The 23,338-nt window shown below is 40.8% G+C and overlaps 1 pseudogene; it reads left to right on the top strand.

Moving 5' to 3' along the window:
- The first annotated feature begins 2,880 nt into the window (after positions 1-2,880).
- LOC123157540 (calcium-transporting ATPase 1, endoplasmic reticulum-type-like) lies at positions 2,881-10,936 on the top strand (annotated as a pseudogene).
- The last annotated feature ends 12,402 nt before the right edge of the window (positions 10,937-23,338 follow it).

The raw sequence follows: 23,338 nt of genomic DNA, 5'->3' as shown, positions 1-23,338 counted from the left end.
GGACTGACGCTGCTTTCAGCAGAACTGTCATGATGTTGTTTTATGCGTAGAAAAGAAAAGTTCTCGGAATGTCCTGGAAATCCACGGAGGCACTTTTTGGAATTAATAAGAATTTTGGCGAAAGAATTAATGCCAGGGGGGCCCACAGCCTATCCACGAGACAGGGAGGCGCCCGCCCCCTAGGGCGCGGCCTCCTATCTCATGGGCCCCCTGGACCTCCTCCGACCTCAACTCCAACTCCATATATTCCGTCTCGGGGAGAAAAAAATCAGAGAGAAAGTTTATCGCATTTTACGACATGGAGCCGCCGCCAAGCCCTAATCTCTCTCGGGAGGGCTGATCTGGAGTCCGTTCGGGGCTCCGGAGAGGGGGATTCGTCATCGTCGTCATCATCAACCATCCTCCATCACCAATTTCATGATGCTCACCGCCGTGCGTGAGTAATTCCATCGTAGGCTTGCTAGACGGTGATGGGTTGGATGAGATTTACCATGTAATTAAGTTAGTTTCGTTAGGGTTTGATCCCTAGTATCCACTATGTTCTGAGATTGATGTTGCTATGACTTTGCTATGCTTAATGCTAGTCACTAGGGCCCGAGTGCCATGATTTCGGATCTGAACCTAGTATGTTTTCATGAATATATGTGTGTTCTTGATCCTATCTTGCAAGTCTATAGTCACATATTATGTGTTATGATCCGACAACCCTGAAGTGACAATAATCGGGATACTTCTCGGTGATGACCGTAGTTTGAGGGGTTCATGTATTCACTATGTGCTAATGCTTTGTTCCGGTTCTCTATTAAAAGGAGGCCTTAATATCCCTTAGTTTCCATAAGGACCCCGCTGCAACGGGAGGGTAGGACAAAAGATGCCATGCAAGTTCTTTTCACGTATGACTATTTATGGAATACATGCCTACATTACATTGATGAATTGGAGCTAGTTCTATATCACCCTATGTTATAACTATTGCATGAGGAATCGCATCCTGCATAATTATCCATCACTGATCCATTGCCTATGAGCTTTTCACATATTGTTCTTCGCTTTTTTACTTTTCCGTTGCTACTGTTACAACTACTACAAAAACCCAAAAACATTTATCTTTACTTTTGCTACCGTTACTATTATTATCATATCACTTTTGCTACTAAACACTTTGCTGTAGATACTAAGTTATCCAGGTGTGGTTGAATTGATAACTCAACTGCTAATACTCAAGAATATTCTTTGACTCCCCTTGTGTCGAATCAATAAATTTGGGTTGAATACTTTACCCTCGAAAGCTGTTGCGATCCCCTACACTTGTGGGTTATCAGTTTGGTATGAAGTGAGTACTTCAGATGGTAGAGGATGCCATTCCAGGGTCACTATTTGATCTTGCCAATCATTTTAGATGTGGGTTCTGATATTCCCCTTCTTGGGATTATGTATGTGTATTTTGTCTGGATACATTTGCATATTATGCTTTCGATTTGAATGTGTTTTTACTTTCTCCTGATAAATAAAGCACCTCTTGTCACTTTCTTTTGTAGCTTGTAGATTCTGAAGCACTTGGGCTTTTAAGTTGGATGGCCTCCTCACAGGCTAGAGAGGAGCCAACAACTGATGATGAATTAGTCAATGAAGTCATTCTGAGCCCTTTGTTCTCCAAGAAGTCCATTGAATTTGCTTTAGAGTCTGCTCACTTGGATTTCGATAGTGCTTCTCAGCAGGAGTGCCAGGATATTCTTGATACACTTGAACCCATGACTGGGGCATAAGAATTGAATGCTCAGAAGTCTTACCACAGTTCTCCAGTGCTTGATGAGAGTACTTCAGTGACCAATACTATTCCTCAGATTGATGGGTCTTCTGATGTAAAACAGAAAGGCCCCCAAGAATATGATCAAGGTAAAATTACTAGAAGAAAGTGCTCATGTATCAAATTCTAGTTGTACATTCATCAATTGTTGGCCTGCAAAGAGTAATGAGTCATGTTTATTTGCCGAAATGTATTGTTTTTACTGTAATTGGTTTCTACACTCTGAGATTGGTTTATGACCTGCCCATTGATATTCATGTCTAGGTAGGTTCCTGCAAAATTGGGTGATTTAAGAGATGTTCAGATCTAGCTAAGCATGAAGATAAATTAGTACAGTTAAAACGTATTGCTTGGTGTGGTGCTTTTGTATTTCCTTTTGCATCGGCCCTTTTTCATTTCTTCCTCAATCAAGTGGTGCACCAGAGGGTTCTATTGCTTGGTGCGTAAGCTAATTTCTTACATAGGTGCATGCCCTTTCTTAGCATTCAAGTAGCATGTACTAATTGGCTTTTCACTTGTATTGCCCACTCACAGATGTCACTGGAAGTGTCACTTTTATTTCTGAAGCTCACCATCTTCTTGGCTTTCATGGGTTTTGATAAATCAGGAAATGGCTATATGGCAACATCCGCTTGCCGAAATGCATTATTTGGTATGTCAGAAAACATCACATGACCCAGTTTCGCTTTTGTATTTCCTTTTGCATTAGCTTATTTGATTTCAAGCTTACATGTTCAGTGTTCATCTAGGAAAGGATCTCACATCATCTGAAGTATTTCATAGTTAACTGAGAGTTTTCCTTTTATATGATCAACTGCACATCTGGTTTTCTCTTGCAGTAAAACACCATCGAAACAAACTTGATACTCATTGCCACCCCTTGTCCCCTCATTTGTTATTGCTTTCATGCTAACCAGATAACACTATCTGAACCAGCAAAACAAGAGTATTTTTCTGTTTAGATTGTAGAACATGACTTGGAGGTTCTAAGAAAAGAGGGATATTTGCAAAACCATGCTTTTATTCAGCTTCTATTTTTGGAATGATCTAATCTTTATTTTTTCCAGGTTGCCAAAGAGGCTTCTGACATGGCACTAGCTAACGACAATTTCAGTACCATACTTGTCACAGTTGGTGAAGGAAGATCTATTTACAATAACATGAAAGCTTTAATAAGGTTTGTGCACTGAGAGCCTTTTTCGCACTTCTCATTGACAGTTTTGTCGTTGCTTGCCTATTTGTGATTGTTCTATATGGCTTGCTAAAAATGATGTTCCTGAATCGAGCATGATTGTGTGATTGTGTCTGCTTACGTATTTCACATCCAGTTGGTGGAAAACCTTCTATTCCTTGAGTATTCTGAAGGCCCTTGCTTCACTGCTGCAGATACATGATTTTCTCAAACATTGGTGAAGTTGCTTCAATCTTCCTTACATCTGCTTTGAGTATTCCCGAGGGGTTGATACCTTTTCAACTTCTATGGGTAAATCTCGTCACCGATGGCCCCTCTGCAGCTGCTTTGGGTTTCAATCCGCCTAACAAGGACATCATGAAGAAACCACCAAGGAGGAGCGGCGACTCATTGATTACTCCCTAGATTTTGTTCTGTTACCTGGTAAATGATCACCACATATCTGTTTGATCTGTTTTAGGCATCTATGCCTTTCTTCTCGAGATTATAATTCTCACTAATCACATAACTTGTAGGTCATTGGCCTTTACATGAGGGTTACAACCGTTTGTATCTTTGTCATCTGGTACACCCACGGATCTTTCAAGGGCATTGATCTCAATGGAGATGGCCACACACTTGTCAGTTACTCACAACTCTCGAACTGGGGTCAGTTCTCTAGCTGGGACAACTTCACAGTTGCGCCCTTCATTGCTGGTGCTAGAACTTTCACCTTCGACGACAACCCCTGCGACTCCTTCCAGGCCGACAAAGTGAGGGCAACGATGCTCTCACTCTCCATGCTCGTGGCGATCGGGATGTTCAACTCGCTCAACAGACACAAGCCTGCCGAGGATGCCTCCATAGGTCAACCCGTGGTTGCTCCTGGCCATGTCAGTGTCATTCAGACTGCACTTCCTCATCCTCTACGTGTCGTTCCTCGCCCAGGTGCTTGGCAGCATGCCACTCAGCCTTAAAGAGTGACTCATGGTGCTCCTTGTCGCGCTCCCGTTCAGGGCACGCGTATCTATTCACCGTCGTGGATAGGCCGCTCCAGTTTGCGCAGACTATCACCGTCCTGGAGGTACACCACCTGCCAGCAACATGCCAGATCTCTCTTGGCATTTTCTTTTCTCTCGATCTGTTTGTTTCTGAGCTTTGCATTCTACGGGCTTTCACCAGTAGAAAAGGGGGCATTTGTCCCGGTTCGTAAGGGCCTTTAGTCCCGGTTCATGAACCGGGACTAATGGGTTGTTACTAATACCTCCCCCCTTTAGTCCCGGTTCTAACACGAACCGGGACAGATGGTCCTCCACGTGGCCGGTGCGCCAAGCCCAGGCAGGGGGGCCTTTGGTCCCGGTTGGTGGCACCAACCGGGACCAAAAGGCATCCACGCGTCAGCATTCCAGTGGCTGGGGTTTTTGTTTTTTTGAAATGGGGGGTTGGGGGTTTTGGGGGGTTAATTTAGGTGTTTCATATATTGTGTTAGCTAGCTAATTAATAGAGAGAAGTGTCCTCTCTTATGTTCGTGCTTGGTCGATGCTACGTACTATACATAGAGAGGCTCTCGACACGCTAGCTAGTAAGAAAATGAAGGGAACCATTAAGTACAGAAGTTCGTCATGCATACCGAGAGAAGTGATCGATCGACCTCTCCTTCTCCGAGAGATTGGTCGAACAACAAGTTTTCGTATTATCTATCCGACGCTACTGGCTACATACATATACAATCTGTAAGATCTCTTAATTACAATCCCCTAGCATTGAAATCAAGTTCCACATGGTATTTTCAAGCTTTATTGATGACGTGGTCAAGAAAGAATCCCGCCAATTCCTCTTGAATTGCTTTCATGCGATCTGGTTCTAGGAGTTCATTCCGCATCTGCCACGTCTAATTTGAAGAAGGGGGTTAATTAATACATATATATGAATGAAACTGAACAGAAATGATGGTGTAATAAAATGAAATTGTGAATATTATTGCTTACGCACTTCATATTGTCTTTTAGAGTAGCCCCGCTTATTTTTCAAAGTCGCGTTGTAGATGAACTCGCACACGTAGTATCCACAGAAATCATTCCCTGCCACAAGCACTTTACGAGAAATAGAGGTCAATCAAACTGATAATAAAGCATTATAAATGGCATTTATGAAACTATAGCTATAGAATCAACAGGAGATGCGCGCAACTAGCTAGCCAGTAGTACTTACTTTCGGGTATGTATATCGCAGCTCCTTCAGCAGTCCCGGAGCTCCGGAGCTTCTGCGGTGAACTGTTTCCAAACCCTGCAAGACAAAAACTAATTATTATTACTTGAGATATCAGGAAATGAACAAAAAGTTGCCGATACGGTGCGATAATGATCGATTGAACTTACTTGTTGAGCAATTTAGTCATGTCCGCATAGGTTTCGGGATCTTTTCGTCTCGAGTGTAAGACGGTTACTAGTCCCCGCTCAAGCTTAATCTCCAGAAGAACATAGTGGAAGCTGCGCACGCATGCATAACTCATCAACTCAATTACTATAACCTCGCTCGAGTAATAAGGGAAACCGAATATGCACACGACAGTAACACTCACTTGAAGTTGTAAGGAAAGAGTATGGTATCTTTGTTTTGATTTTTGATCAACGATTGTAGCAAGTTGGCCTCGTCCTCTTCGGCGTTCTTTTTAACTAGAAATTCATCTATGATATTTGTGTTAATGAACCCAATATCATAAATTTTTTGTTTTCTGCACTCGACGATCTTCAATCTGCATAATATATTGAGGATAATTAATTATAAATACATGCAATGAAAGAGCCGAGCTATATATAGAGACTTAATGACAGAAATAGTACTTACAGGCAGTAGCAAAAGACCGTTAATTTATCGAGGGCCTTTTGATTGAAGAACGCGAAGAACTCCTCAAATGAAACACACAACAGATCAGTTCCAACGGGGTCGTGCTCCTCTTTAATGTTCAGATACAAACTATTCGTCCCCCCAGACTCTCTGCAGGTTTTCATGTACCAATTATGGAATCTTCGCATCATCATTGTTAGAGATTTTTCAGCTTTGACGAGAGGCTTCCCGTACTCGTATATGTGTTCGTCCACCTCCATGAAATCAGGAAGTTGATCGTCAGGCAGGTAATCTTGTAGATTGCCATAACCGGCCACCATCCCCGGAGCATTAGCGACGATGTTGCCGCTAGACACATTAAGCGGGGGGCACGATTGGTTTGCTTGTTCGCCGAGTTGGTCAATTTTTTTCGCAGCTGCTCGTTCTCTTGACCTTTGATGTCTGACAGTACTTCCCGACCACTCCGCTTGGAGATATGTCTGTTCAGTAATGCGCTCATAGTTGGTTCTCGGTGGAGACTTTGCCGGTTTCCTCAGGGCATCGAGAGTGCGCTTTGCTTTCACCGGATCTACCTTCTCCTCCGGAGACTTAATTTGGACTCACATCTCGCAGGCACCAGAAGGTGGCCAGAAGGAGGCAAGCGGCAGCCTCACCGCTGACACACTCGCCGCTGATGCCGGCGGCGACGACCAGATCCTGGCCGTCCCCTCCCTTCCCGTAAGATCCGTCAAGGTCCAGCGGACGACGGCGACCATATCCGGTAGCCAGTAGGTCCTCTCTCCAGCTCACCTTCTCCCACTGCCGCTTCATGGCACTGCTGCTTTGTCTTGCTGGACTTGTGTGCTCGTGCGTCTCCCCGCGTCATGGAAGTGCTTCTTTCTCTTGTCGTCGGCGGCTCCGGGTGTGTCGTGCTCGTGGACGGCTCTCGATTGCGTCCTGATCGTGGCCGACTCTTGCTGCTATTTTTGTTGTGTGCCGTGTTGCTACTGTTGCTTGCCGACCATTGCGCACGTCTTGCTCGTGGCCGGCCCTTGCTGCTCATGGCCTACAATTTCTGCTATTGTTTTTTTGTGCCTTGCTGCTCCTGCTGTTGTTTGTTGTTTCCCTATTGATGTTTCTTTTAGTTGGCTCATTTGGATAATTGACCCTGATGATATTGTGTGTAGATAATTGGTTCACTGAAGAGTTGTTGAGTTATTGGGCGGGATTTTCTAACGAGGTTGTTGAGCATCTCAAAGGTACCAGTTCTTTGGCCAATGTCAATCGTATTTTACCCTTCCCCCTGTGGTGGCGCGCTCCTGGGCAGTACATTTTATTCACAGTACCCTTCTTTTTGTTCTCATGTTAATTTTAAAGTACTTGCATTTTCCTGTGTTGATTGCCTTGCCGATGTGTTGTTTTCTTTGCAGGAATTGAACCATGTCACTCGGAAATTAGAGAGCAGGCAACTATAGTTTTAGATTTTCGTGATTCTGGTAGGCGCAGCTGAACTACAATACTGAACAGGCTAATGTTGTTCCAGTTGATTCTTGAGTTTGTTGTCATGACAAGAAGCAATTTGCCTGCAATCATCTAAGTTTGTTCTGTCTAACAGTCCCTTATTTTGTTCAGAATATTTACTACACATTTTAATTTCGTTGCATTGCATATTTAACCATTTCCTGATCTCCATAGTATTGCTAGCTCCTTGGGTGTAATGTTGCTTAAAAGATGCCAAAGTCATATCTGAAGTTTTTCATGATACAAACATATATTTGTTTGTTTGTAGGGTTCAGATTTTTAGATTTCCAGTGTGTTGCTGACTATTTCAAATTTTTCAGCAAATTGGACGCTCTTGACTGATATTGCTAGCAAGCTGTGAAGCAAAGATAATTGTTGGTCTCTACAGGTGAGCCACCAACATGAATAAATCCTTGCATGTTTTTTTACCCTTGAATCAGTTTGCATTTCACCCTTATTTTTGGTACATTGTTTCTGCAACATTTTTATTCCAATTATATGGTGGCTACTTTAATTGTAAGAGATGCATGCTTACAAAGTTTAATTATATATGTTCGGTAAATAGGTTGCTTTCTGAAACACGTGCTGCATATACAAGGTTGATGTCCAGGTCTAGCCATGAGTCATTTTGTTGATAGGTTTATGCTTTTACGTATTTCTAAAATGAAAATAATTATGGTGAAGTGTCCAGTCTTTAGGTATTTACGTACGGTTGGACCATCGATAAGAGAACTTTTTTGTATTACTTCCTTTTAGCTCTGTCCGTGGTGCTCTCATGGATGTATTCATACCTTTACACGGCGGTGACACCTCTCCAAGTGTACATGTCCAAAAATCTTTGTTTTATGGAGAATTGGAGATCAGGTTGAATCTGGCAAGTAATCACTTCTCTTGCAGACTCTGCCTTTGTTCCAGTAACTCTTTAACAAGTATTTTTCTTTTCTCAACCTCTTGCATGCAATTTCAGGCCACTCCATCTATCCGTGGAATATACATGTTTGTGGCATATTTTGTGATATTCGAAAGAACCATTTTATCTTATATTCACATTACCTTTATAAAAAATATATACGATAGAGAGTGCCTGCTACTTGATGCAATTTTAATATCTTCATAAGAATAAACAACTCATGTTTTGGACGTACGAGTTATGAGAGAATAGCCCGTGGCAGGGGCCAAGGTTCGGCTTTGTTTTCTCCTTCTATTGTTATCCATGTCAAATTGAACAAGATGCTTCATGTTGTGATTTGAACTGCTTTGTCCTAATAATGTTTTCTTATATTTCCATCTTCGGTTGTATCTGGGATTTCTCATCACCCTTTCTTTGAACATATAGTGCATTATAATGGTGTTCTTTTCTTATTCAATGCCATGCTTTAGACATATGTTATGGTAGTGCTTTCACTAGAGTAAGTGATCTAAACGATCTTATATTTGTTGCAGAGGGAGTATTTCATAACTAAACATGTGTTATGTACAATCTGTACTACCTGCACATGTAAATTTAACTCCATATTTGTGTTGTCGTGCTACTGTTGTTTAAGAAGTTACATTGTTCCTTTCATTTCGTGGAAAATTAAGAATTAACTGAAGCTTGTATTGTAATATTATTTCATACTATAAGAGAAATTACTCATGTATCACTGAAGCTTGCATTGTTACAGCTTCATCAGAAAAATGAAGCCTGAGGACGCTATCAGCCTTTCCTGTCAAGTATTGGCCACTACTATCTGCATTAGATTCACCTCAAAACATGCCCTTTTTCACTTGGAAAGAGGAAGTAGGAGTTCTCAGCGATGATCATCTACAAGATACCATACATGTTTGTTGATTGACTAACAAAGACAAAGGCCATACCGTTATTGATGTTTCTATAACATTGTTTCCAGCTGCTGTAACACCAGTTTTTACACTTGCGAGTATGAACTACTTGGCTATATTTTATAGAACTTATGTACCGATGTAGAATGATAGATCATGCTTTTATACTTTATGATATACCTTTTCATTGTAGTATTTTGTAAAGTTGCAATGCTCAACATTTGTATAGACTTCTATCGTATTGATCCTCTCCTTGCCAGCTACCAATGAATTTTTTTGCACCATTGCTCATATGGTATTATCAATGTTGAAGGTACATATATTTAGAAACACTCTTTTGCATCATATTATTGACTAGTAATGTCATATTGTCTCTCACATAGTAAAAGCTTAAGTGAATGATTCTTCTTTATTTTATTTTGTTATCCTGTCTGAATGAGCATTATTTGTTTGACCACAACATTTGGACCAGCACCCTCGCGCTAAGGCGCGCTCCTGATCTAGTAGATATGATGGTGGTTGAGCTCACATCTGCGCACACTTGCGTTCCCCTTATGCCCTGCCCTAGTTCACTAGCTTTGCCAAAGATCATGATATGCATATAAGTAAAACGAATCAAAACACCAAGTTCTAACCACATGCAAAGATTTAAGTCCACAGTTGACATATATATTTCAAAAATGAGCCAATACATTTCCTTTTGTACATAATAAGAAAATCAATTTCTTCTATGGATAGGACCTCTAACAATCATCCATAATAGGAACATTCTGTTTTCCTCAATGTGTGAATAGACTTTAGTTTTATGGCATACATACATAGATTCGAAAGCTATAAAAAATAGATTTCCTAAAAAAATTGGTTTGTCTTTAGTGGGCTGGTAATTTATCAAATTAGTTGTTCTGTGCTCATCATTTTCCACGTATGTTGGGAGGTGGCAATTTACTGCATTTTTTAGACATACTAGCAACCATGTGGTGTACTAATGTTTCTCATATTTGCCATCAACAGGTGAAGATCTTGCTTGTTTATCTTACTTGTTATATCTTATTGTTTACTATAATTTCGGAATGCTAGGTATTCGATAGATCACATAGGCCAATTCAATTACATTCGTTAAAAAAGTTATAGTTAAGCATTCTTTATGTTGTGATTACTTAAAATAAAGAACATAGCATGGTTAAGACCATCTCTGTACATATGTGTGCCCCTTGTGCCATGCCCTGATTCACAAGCTTTACCAAAGATATGTCTATAAACAAATCCATGATCTCAAAACACTGAATTGTAACTAAACAAGTCGAATGACCATGTGTTGCCCTGGAACAATAAACTTAGACATGGAGACATTTATTGTTTCAAACATGGGGGGAGGGGGCATTGGCCCCCTCAGCTAAATAGCTTGCCCTCTACTAGTATGTTGTATTCGTGGTGTAAACATTTTTATAATGAGAATTACTTGCAAGATTATAAGAAACCAGTGGCTGTCGACATGGAAGACATGTGTGCACAGAAGTAGACGACGAACGCATGGTGGAGACGATGAGAACGATGCCCATAATGCTCCCTAAGAAACGATCATAATTTTCTCCCTTTTGCTGGTGAGTATAAATTTCAAATGTTCATCCTTCTTACTTACCGTTTGTTGATTTGCAACAGGATCGAGGATGGTGTCGTACAAGCTCGTTCAGGCAGTGCTTTGGGCCAGGGGAGGCGTCTGCTTCCTCTCCTTCGTTGCGGCCATCTGCGCTTCGATGCCGCCGTACCTGAGCTTCTCCGCCATCCTGTAAGCTCATGCATTACTTATTTCTTTATTGCACCCCTGAGTAAGTCTGGACAGAACGAGCAGGCTTCTCGGCCCACTCGTGGCCCAAAATGAACTCTCTAGTACGTCAATTCCAACAGAAATATAGTAATGAGGTACAGAAAGTTTGCTCATATGGTGCTTCAGTGCGTGTATGAGGAATTAAAAAAATATAAAAACTAACTAGCTTAGTGCAAAAAAGGATGGTAATTCATTTACTATGACCATGTATGATTGACCTAATTATTATTATTACCTGCAAAAAAGAATTATGTATTATTAGCTACTCAACTAATTTAGTGCAACCGTGCAAAAAAAACTTACTTAGTGCAAAAAAGATGGTAATTCATTTACCATATCTTGTACAAATTGATTACCATATGTACAGTCTTATTTTGCACTAAACTAATTTCATATAAACAGTCAAATTGATTACCATATGAGCGAAAAAAACGAAAATGCCACCCCAGGGATCGAACATGGGTTCCTACGAGTGGGCCTAGTGCTTCAAACCAATACACAACAGTAGGGTTAACATTAGAATAGCACAGGCGAATTACATGACGTTAAACACCATTTTTTATTTCTGTTTTCTCTTCTTTTTTGGTTTTTTATTTCTTCTCCGGTTTTCTCCATTTTTTTCGTTTTATTTTTTATTTTTTTCTTTCCCGAATTTTTTAATTTCTTCATTTTTTTTCATTTTCTCGATTTGCATTTTTTTTCTTTTTTCTTATGTTTGTTTTTGTTTTCACTCTACATTTTCTTGTATGTCAAAATCATTTTCTTCATCAGTGATCAACATTTTGTACACACGTTCAACATTGTCCGATCGCTTATTCAACACTTTTCAAGTACTTATTAGATATTTTAATATTTATTCTACATTTTTCAAATACTTGTTCTACATTTTTGAATAATTATTCATCATTCTGCAAATAGTTCAACATTTTTAATAGTTATTCGACATTTTTGAAATACTTGTTCCAAATTATTCAAATGCCCGTTCAATATTTTTTCATACTTATTCAACATTTTTCAAATACTTTTTCAACATTTTTTATACTTATTCAAAGTTTTCAAATACTCGTTTAAATTTTTTTAATACTTATTTAATATTTTTCCAATACTTGTTCAACATTTTTGAAAATGTGTTTCTGAAGAGTGTTTTTTGTATATATATATATATATATATATATATATATATGTATGTATGTATGTATGTATATATATATATATGTGTGTGTGTATGTATAAGATTTTAAAACATAAATAAAAGTACAAAAATAAAGTTAAAAACGAGAACAGAAAACAGAAAAAAAAAATCGCCTTTGCCTGTCACGCGGCTCGGCCGGCCCATCTGGGCTTCCCCCGCCGGGAGGTGTCCACATGTATTAGCTGAAAGCGCGCGAGAGCTATTTCTCACCGAGCTCAAAGAGGACCACTCGCTTAAAGCTAGACACTTATCGGGCCGAAATATACGAAGAGGAAATAGAGCACGCCAAGGAATCGAACCCGGGTCCACATCTTTCCAGCAACAGCGTCTGACCAACTAGCCTTTACTTCATGACATGGTACTAGGATGAGGCAACTTAAACCCAAATAATTTAGGTTTTCCCTATTTCATCTCCATTTTTTGTTTGTTTTTCTTTTTCTTTTTTCTTATGTTTGTTTTCCTTTTCACTCTACATTTTCATATATGTCAAAAAAAAATTAATAAGTGATCAACATTTTTTGTATACACGCTCAATATTGTTTGAATGCTTATTCAACATTTTCAAAATACATGTTCCACATTTTAATACTTATTCAACATTTTTCAAATACATGTTCTACATTTTTCAAATACCGTTGAACATTTTCCAATATTTATTCAACAATTTTAAATACATGTCCAACATTTACAATACTTATTTAACATTTCGAAATACTTGTTCAACATTTTTTTTCAAAACAATGTTCAATAATTTTTAATACTTACTCAACTTTTATCAAATACTTCTTCCAGACTTTTAATAATTATTCAAAAAATTAAAATAATTGTTTAACCTTTTTAAAATATTATTCAGCATTTTTAAAAAATTTGTTCAACATTTTCTAATACTTATTCAACATTTATCAAATACTCGTGTACATTTTTCAAATGTTTTCTTGAAGATTATTTGTGTGTGTGTGTGTGTGTCTATATATATATATATATATATATATATATATATATATATATATATATATATATATATATATATATATATATATATATAGAGAGAGAGAGAGAGAGAGAGAGAACATTTAAAGTATAAAGAAAAGTACAAAAATAAAGCAAAAAACAAGAATAGGAAACAGAAAAAAAACAGGCCATAGGCTCCTGCGCTGCTGGGCTTGCCCATCTGGGTCCTCCCGATGGACGGCAATTCGCAAACGGACGCATACCCTCTACACTGGGGCGGCCCATGTAGATGTTTTTCAGTTTATTCAAACCGCAAAAAATATCTGTTAGTTCTGTGAATCGAACCGAGATCGCCCTAGTTAATTGTACACTGCAGTAAGCACCCCCACCACCCTCGACCAGGATGTGCTATCTTTCATCGTTTTATGTCTTTTCTTCTTTCTTTCTTTCTTCTGATTTTGTATTTCTTTTCTTCTTTTTTCCTTCTCCTGGGTTTGATGAACTTTTATCGATTTCTTAAACTTTTTCTTTAAAATCGATGAGATTTTTTCAAATTTGACAAAAAAAAATCAAATCGATATTTTTTAAAATGCGTTGAACTATTTTTCCAATTTGACAAACTTTCAAATCATTGAATATCTTTAAATGCGTTGAACTATTTTTCATTTGATGAACTGTTTTTTTTATTCAATGAACATTTTTCCATTTTTTGGACATTTTTAAATATTTGTGAACTTTTTCAAAATTGACTTATCTTTTTCAAATTTGATGAACTTTGTCAAAATATCGATGAATTTTTTTTCTTTTTGTGAACTTATTTCCAAAGTCGTTGACTTTTTTCAGATTTGTGAAGTTTTTTCTTCAAAAGTGATGAACTTTTTTAAATTCCAATACATTTTGCAAAACTTTATATTTTTTTTGAACTTTTTTCATGAATTTATGACTCTTTGTGAACTTTTATGTTAAAGTCACCAGTCAACAACCTAAGCAGTGTTCTATGCCCGTGATGAAACGTGAAAGGCGAACCAGCGATCCTGGGGACGAGCAATCAAGGGGATCGAGAAGACGTCGTTTTGCTTATACAACCGAAAGGAACGAAAGTATAGCTAGGAATGCGTATTCCGGCCGTGCTATTCCACGTCCACCCGTACGCAGATATGTTGCCGCTGCATGAGCTGAAATCTTGCTATCCCACGAGCTCCCACAACAGCCTAATCTAACTAACCTGAAACTGAGCCAAGACGTGGAAATGCTGACAAATGCACACATTCAGTTCGTCAATTAAATATGTGCTATCAAACTTTCAAAAAAATTAGTTCGTCAGTTTTAGAAAATTCAGTTTGTCAGTATCGTCGAACTTTTAGCTGTGAGTTAGTTTCTCGCGCTCGTCCACTTCGTCAGACCACTCGTGCACAATCGCCCATCTCTTACACATGCTCATCCTCTCCTTTGCACAGCTACCTCCGCTTCGTGTTGCCTATCTAGGCAATAGCGAGCGTCTTGAGGCTTGCTTACGACGGGCTCGTCTTGGTTAGGCTCGCTTACGACGGGCTCGTCTTGTGCGTAGATAGGATTTCGGGTTAGGGTGGTCCAATTGATATAAAATATGTTTACACCACGAATACAATATACTAGTAGAGGGCAAGCTATTTAGCTGAGGGGGCCAATGCCCCCTCCCCCATGTTTGAACCAATAAATGTCTCTATGTCTAAGTTTATTGTTCCAGGGCAGCGCACGGTCATTCGACTTGTTTAGTTACAATTCGGTGTTTTGAGGACATGGATTTGTTTGTGGACATATCTTTGGTAAAGCTTGTGGACCAGGGCATGGCACAAGGGGCACACATGTGTACAGAGATGGTCTTAACCATGGTATGTTCTTTAGTTTAAGTAATCACAACATAAAGAATGCTTAACTATAACTTTATTAACGAATGTAATTGACCATTGGCCTATGTGATGTATCGAATACCTAGCATTCTGAAATTATACGAAACAATAAGATATAACATGTAAGATAAACAAGCAAGATCTTCACCTGTTGATGGCAAATATGAGAAACATTAGTACGCCACATGGTTGCCAGTATGTCTACAAAATGCAGTTAATTGCCACCTCCCAACATACATGGAAAATGATGAGCACAGAACGACTAATTTGATAAATTACCAGCCCACTAAAGACTAACCAATCTTTTTTATGAAATCTATTTTTTATAGCTTTTGAATCCATGTATGTATGCCATAAAACTAAAGTCTATTCACACATTGAGGAAAACAGAATGTTCCTATTATGGATGATTGTTAGAGGTCCTATCCATAGAAGAACTTGATTTTCTTATTATGTACAAAAGGAAATGTATTGGCTCATTTTTGAAATATATATATCAACTTTGGACTTAAATCTTTGCATGTGGTTAGAACTTGGTGTTTTGATTCGTTTTACTTATATGCATATCACAATCTTTGGCAAAGCTAGTGAACTAGGGCAGGGCATAAGGGGGACATAAGTGTGCGCAGATGTGAGCTCAACCACCATCATATCTATCGTTTAGTTTATTGTATCATAATATACGCAATATTTTCTACCATTTTGGTGGTTTAATCATGCTCGAGGAGGTTTTCTATTGTCAGCAACTAGTCATTGTGTGCTAAGGATAGATGACTAATTGGGGAAGGTAAAAAAAACCAGAGCATGATTAAACCACCAAAATGGTACTTCCTCTGTCCCATAATGTAAGACGTTTTTCCACACTACACTACAGTCGAAAAACGTCTTGCATTATAAGTAGAATATAATTCATATATTTGATTGATTAGTTGGGCAAATTACAAAGCTATGCATTTCGTATTTATAAAAGGGATAAGTATATTTTTCGTCCTCGAACTCTTGCGAATGTCTAGAAATCGTCCCTCAACTTTAAAACCACTAAAACTCAGTCCCTCAATTATGTAAACCCGATAAGTTTCGTCCCTTCAGGTGGTTTCAGTATGATGTCAAACCGGTTTTGATTAAACTGGCCACGTGACCTAGTTTTTACCCCAACTCGATCCACTTCCAGCGTGGCGCGCTCGCCGCTGCCGTCACCACTACCAACCTGCTCAACGCTGCCAGGATCGCATCATGCAGGACTTGGCACACGTCTTCAGGACCTCCTCCTCCCATGCACGCACGTTCGGTTGTGCGCTCAATTGCACAGGATTGGCAGCGCTAGCTAGTAGGGGTCGTTAACTGATCTTTAATTTAGCTAGGTTGTTGTACAGCACGGCAAAGATGTAAACCTGTGCGATATATCGATTCCTTGAGCTCTTGTTCTACAATATCCATGGTCCAGATGGTGACGAACAGCCTCTGCCTCGAGGACTCCGACACCATGGAGACGTTCCTCTGCACGTTGTCGATGGAGATCCTGCGGGGGGTACGGGCTGATTGAGAGCACGACCATCGGCGCGTCTACAGACTCGGCCGAGGAGGCCGCCGATACGGGACGGCCGGCCTCCTGCCGCCCACCACCGTGGCCAAGTCGCCAAGATCGTCGACCCTGAGACCTGCCGTGTGAATCGCACCGGCGAGCTCAGGATCACGGGACGCTAAGTCATAAAACCAGGCCACATGGCCACTTTTAGTCAAAACCGGATTCACATCATACTAAAACCACCTAAGGGACGAAAAATATCCGGTTTAAATAGTTGAGGGACTGAGTTTTGGTGGTTTTGGAGTTGAGGGACGATTTCTAAACTATCGTAAAAGTTCAAGGACGAAAAATATACTTTTCCCTTTATAAAAAGATATAGTTGCCACCATTAACTAAACTAACATTTACTTCTTATTTTTATTTTTAGATGAAGTTGCCTAGCATGAAGATATAATTTCTTTTAGTTGCCTTGGCTTCTCTGCTCCCGAGTGTCAGTACCGCTGCAAGCCAGGTCCTGAGCTTTAGTTGCCCTGGTAGGAACTACACAGGATTGAGGTACCAAGAAGCATTCAAGTCTTTGGTCATGACACTGCCTCGGAAGGTGTCAACTTCTCCAAGAATGTTCACCAAAGACACCATCGTGTAAGGAGAGGCCACATATGCCCTAGCACAATGCCGAAGAGACACAAACATCTCCAGTTGCAACACATGCGTCGACGAAGCTATCCGGAAGGCACATGTTGTTTGTGTGCTCAGAAAGGAAGCAATCATCATCTACGAGCTTTGCCTGTAAACTGATTACTGCTCGTACATTAGTTTTGTAGTTAACCAACATGAACTCTCTAGTATGTCAATTCCAACAGAAATATAGTAATAAGGTAGAGAAAGTTTGCTCATATGGTGCTTCAGTGCGTGTATGAGGAATTAAAAAATATGAAAACTAACTAGCTTAGTGCAAAAAAGGATGGTAATTCATTAGCTACGACCATGTATGATCGAACTAATTATTATTATTACCTGCGAAAAAGAATTATGTATGATAAAACTAACTAGCTCGTTAACTGAACTCTCCTATTTGACGAATAGTCGTTGAACTCTGAGCACGACGTTGGGGTGTCCAAGTCACTACTTGATCCTTGACAGCTGACGCTACAGCCTGCAGGACATGAACGGCATGCGTAGCCTTGCACGCCTGTTCTTGGATAAGAAGGCATCATTCTAGTTTGACAGACAGGGATCACTGTCGTTGGAGAGACGGAGCTTTCCACGACAGACAACTTAAACTATCAATCTCGTATCAATATATCCTCCATGATTAATAATTTTCGTGAGGGATCTTATGGAGGGTCTCACCAATAATATAAGGGAACGACCCAATTTATAGACTGGGCGCGTTCGTTCCCTGTTGCTGCAGTCAGCCATGATGGATCACTATGGCTCCATCAATTAACTAGGTGCTGCTAATTGTACGACATGATCAGACTTTAAGCTAAATAAACCAATGACATACGTTGTTTTTAGATAGTTAGATACCACTAATATGTTGGTACCTGCAACGACTGACAAATTAACTCTTGCCTTGGCAGTTCATCAACGGAATTCTCTGACGTCTAATCTTGCTACAAAAAAAGATAGAAAAAAAACTAAAAATCTGAAATGTTTGTCAGGATTTGCCATGCTTATCGAAGGTAATTGCGAGGCTCGCCAACACATCTGGGGACCGAGAAGTTTCTTGCAAAATTCATGCAAAGCCATGCGAGACTCTTGCGTGCCCGCACTCCCTAGTGTTCCAACGATTAACCGAATTGCCATTAGTAGAAAAGAGGGCAATGGTCCAGGCCAGGTCAGCCCATTAGTCCCGGTTCAATCCAGAACCGGGACCAATGAGGGCATTGGACCCGGTTCGTGAGCCCCGGGGGCCGGCCGGACCACGTGGGCCATTGGTCTCGGTTCGTCTGGACCTTTTGGTCCCGGTTGGTGGGACGAACCGGGACCAATGTGACTTGCTCCTGCCCACCACCATTGGTCCCGGTTGTTGGCATGAACCGGGACCAAAGGCTGCCCTTTAGTCCCGGTTCTTGCCACGAACCGGGACCAATTAATTGCCTATATATATCCCTCGCCCGCGAGCAGAGCACTCCCACTGCTCTGTTTTTCGTGGCCGGCGAGGAGAGAGCTTTGTGGTGCTCTAGCTCACCTCCTATGCACACGAGGTGTTCGATGGAATGCCCGAGCCACACTACTTAAGCTTTCTCCTCTCCAAGCTCGACCTCCAAGCTCCATTTTCCTCAATATTTGTCTAGGTTTAGCGGTCCGTCACGTCCCGTCCCCGTCTTCACCGCCGTCGATCGCCCGCGCCGATCTCGTCGCCGGCACCACCGTGGTGTGCCTCTTGTTCTTATCTTCTTTCTGAAAGGAAAAAAAATTCTTACTTGTATGTTTATATAGATACTTGTATAATTTTCTTACTTTTATTATTGCATCTTATATAGTGCGATGGTTTTGGTATCCGCCCCCGTCGGCCCTCGTCCTGTCTATGATTCGGATATGGTATATATCATTTTTTCATAACTATTGGTTCATCTATTGTTTATGACAATTATGCCGACCAACGTGATATAGATTTTATTTATCTAGGAGGTTGTTGACCGAAAATTCCAACCGACCCTATTGTCGAGAGGTTAAATTTAGTTGAAGAACAAAACAATTTCTTGAAGGAAAAAATTAGAAAAATTGAGGAGGAGAAGATGATATTGGAGTTGCATGTTGCAGATGTCATCGATGATCACAAGATCAAGATGGATGCAATGCGCTTGAAGATTAGAAAGATTAGAAAATATGCCATTCATACTGAGGCTTGGTATCATTATGCCATTGGATCAGTTGTTACATTGGTTGCGATTATGATCGCATTTGTTTTCGCATTGAAATGTTTTACATAGTTTCAATGTATGGTTTAATTAATTTAGATGCTCTGCAGAGCTTTATGTTGTTAGATGAGAACTATGTATGTACTTTGGTTTTAATGTGATGATGAACTTCTATTAATTTGGTCACTTAATTATCTATTCATGATGTTCTGTAATGATTTTTGACACACTTAATTATATATAATGCACGCAGATGAACCGGCAATGGATGTACGGTTCAAGACACACATCCGAGTACATTAAGGGCGTGCATGATTTTCTTGAAGTGGCTGGGGCAAACAAGCAGAATGATTTTATGTGTTGTCCATGCCCTATATGTGGGAATACGAAGTCTTACTCTGACCGGAAAATCCTTCACACCCACCTGCTTTACAAGGGTTTCATGCCACACTATAATGTTTGGACGAGGCACGAAGAAATAGGGGTTATGATGGAAGACGGCGAAGAAGAAAAGTACGATGACAACTATGCCCCTGAATACGGTGATGCTACTGAAGATCAAGAGGAACCAGACGATGTGCACGATGATGCTGCAACAGGCGAAGTTGCTGAAGATCAAGAGGAACCAGACGATGTGCCCGATGATGATGATCTCCGTCGGGTCATTGTCGATGCAAGGACGCAATGCGAAAGTCAAAAGGAGAAGCTGAAGTCCGATCGCATGTTAGAGGACCACAAAAAAGGGTTGTACCCCAATTGCGAAGATGGCAACACAAAGCTCGGTACCGTACTGGAATTGCTGCAGTGGAAGGCAGAGAATGCTGTGCCTGACAAAGGATTTGAGAAGCTACTGAAAATATTGAAGAAGAAGCTTCCAAAGGATAACGAATTGCCGACAGTACATACGCAGCAAAGAAGGTCGTATGCCCTCTAGGATTGGAGGTGCAGAAGATACATGCATGCCCTAATGACTGCATCCTCTACCGCGGTGCGTACAAGGATCTGAACGCATGCCCGATATGTGGTGCATTACGGTATAAGATCAGACGAGATGACCCTGGTGATGTTGACGGCGAGCCCCCCAGGAAGAGGGTTCCTGCGAAGGTGACGTGGTATGCTCCTATAATACCACGGTTGAAACGTCTGTTCAGAAATGGAGAGCATGCCAAGTTGATGCGATGGCACAGTGAGGACCGTAAGAAAGACGGGAAGTTGAGAGCACCCGCTGACGGGTCGCAGTGAAGAAAAATCGAGAGAAAGTACTGGGATAAGTTTGCAAGTGACCCAAGGAACGTATGGTTTGCTTTAAGCGCGGATGGCATTAATCCTTTCAGGGAGCAGAGCAGCAATCACAGCACCTGGCCCGTGACTCTATGTATGTATAACCTTCCTCCTTGGATGTGCATGAAGCGGAAGTTCATTATGATGCCAGTTCTCATCCAAGGCCCTAAGCAACCCGGCAACGACACTGATGTGTACCTAAGGCCATTAGTTGAAGAACTTTACAGCTGTGGAATGGAAACGGCGTACGTACGTGGGATGAGCACAAACAGGAGGAATTTCACCTAAAGGCGTTGATGTTCGTGACCATCAACGATTGGCCCGCTCTCAGTAACCTTTCAGGACAGACAAACAAGGGATACCACGCATGCACGCACTGTTTACTTGACAGCGATAGTATATACCTGGGAAGCTGCAGGAAGAATGTGTACCTGGGCCATCGTCGATTTCTTTCGACCAACCATCAATGTCGAAAGAAAGGCAAGCATTTCAAAGGCGAGGCAGATCACCGGAAGAAGCCCGCCATGCGTACCGGTGATCACGTACTTGCTTTGGTCAATGATTTACACGTACTCTTTGGAAATGGTCCCGGCGGACTAGCTGTTCCGAGTGACGCTGGAGGACACGCACCCATGTGTTAGAAGAAATCTATATTTTGGGATCTAGCCTACTGGAAAGACCTAGAGGTCCGCTCTTCGATCGATGTGATGCACATGACGAAGAACCTTTGCGTGAACCTGCTAGGCTTCTTGGACGTGTATGGGAAGACAAAAGATACAGCTGAGGCACGGGAGGACCTGCAACGTTTGCACGAAAAAGACAGCATGCCTCCAAAGCAGTATGAAGGTCCTGTCAGCTATGCTCTTACCAAAGAAGAGAAGGAAATCTTCTTTGAATGCCTGCTTAGTATGAAGTTCCCGACTGGCTTCTCGTCGAATATAAAAGGAATAATAAATATGTCAGAGAAAAAGTTTCAGAACCTAAAGTCTCATGACTGCCACGTGATTATGAGGCAACTGCATGCTTCCGGTTGCATTGAGGGGGCTTCTACCGAAAAATGTCCGATTAGCCATTGTGAAGCTATGTGCATTCCTCAATGCAATCTCTCAGAAGGTGATCGATCCAGAAATCATACCAAGGCTAAGTAGTGATGTGGTGCAATGTATTGTCAGTTTCGAGCTGGTGTTCCCACCATCCTTCTTCAATATCATGACACACGTCCTAGTTCATCTAGTTGACGAGATTGTCATTCTGGGCCCAGTATTTCTACACAATATGTACCCCTTTGAGAGGTTCATGGGAGTCTTAAAGAAATATGTCCGTAACCGCGCTAGGTCAGAAGGAAGCATCTCCATGGGCCATCAAACAGAGGATGTCATCGGGTTTTGTGTTGACTTCATTCCTGGCCTTAAGAAGATAGGTCTCCCTCAATCGCGGTATGAGGGGAGACTGACTGGAAAAGGCACGCTTGGAAGGGACTCAATAATATGCAAGGACGGATATTCTTGGTCTCAAAAACGTTACACAGTTCTACAGAACTCTACCTTGGTGACCCCGTATATCGATGAACACATGAACAGTCTGCGCTCCAAACACCCGGAGCAGTGCGATGACTGGATTACATGTGAACACATCAGGACTTTCAGCAGTTGGTTGGAAGCACGTCTCAGAGGTGACAACACTGTTTGTGATGAGCTGTACTTGTTGTCCAGGGGACCATCTTCGACTGTTACAATTTGGAAAGGATACGAGATAAATGGGAATACATTTTACACGATTGACCAAGATAAAAAGAGCACCAACCAAAACAGCGGTGTCCGCTTTGATGCAACAACCGAGAGGGGAAAGGACATATATTATGGTTACATAGTGGACATATGGCAACTTGACTACGGACATGATTTTAAGGTCCCTTTGTTTAAGTGCAAATGGGTCAATCTGTCAGGAGGCGGGGTATAGGTAGACCCACAGTACGAAATGACAACAGTGGATCTGAAAAATCTTGGATACACTGATGAACCGTTCGTCCTAGCCAATGATGTGGCACAGATTATCTATGTGAAGGACATGTCTACCAGACTGAGAAAAAGAAAAGATAAGGAAGCGAATACATCATACGATGAGCCAAAGCGCCACATAGTTCTTTCAGGAAAAAGGGACATCGTTGGAGGGAGGGCAAGACAGACATGTCTGAAGATTATGAAAAGTTTCATGAAATTCCTCCCTTCAAATTCAAGGCTGACCCCAGCATCCTGATAAACGATGAATATTATCCATGGTTACTGCGCAATAAGCAAATGACACAAGCGAAGAAAAAGTGAAGACTTTCTCCCGCAACTATTATGATGATACCATGCCAACTTTGTAACAGACGAAATTATGATACCATGCCAACTTTCAACTTTCAACTTTTTCAGAGTTCATTTGAAATGCTTTAATGTCTTATGGTTCGGCCCTCGTGATACCATGCCAACTTTCAACTTTCAACTTTTAGAGTTCATTTGAAATGCTTTAATGTCTTATGGTTCGGCCCTCGTAATAAAATAAATAAAGCAAAAAGAAAACAAAAAATGTGTATTCAAATTTGAAAACTAATGGCACTAACAGAAATTTTATAATTTTTCTAAAACTAAAAGCAAAAAGAATTAAAAAATAAAGC

Source organism: Triticum aestivum, chromosome 7B (genome assembly GCF_018294505.1).
Source record: "Triticum aestivum cultivar Chinese Spring chromosome 7B, IWGSC CS RefSeq v2.1, whole genome shotgun sequence".
Lineage (NCBI taxonomy): Eukaryota > Viridiplantae > Streptophyta > Magnoliopsida > Poales > Poaceae > Triticum > Triticum aestivum.
This window is presented reverse-complemented; position numbering and strand designations above follow the sequence as displayed.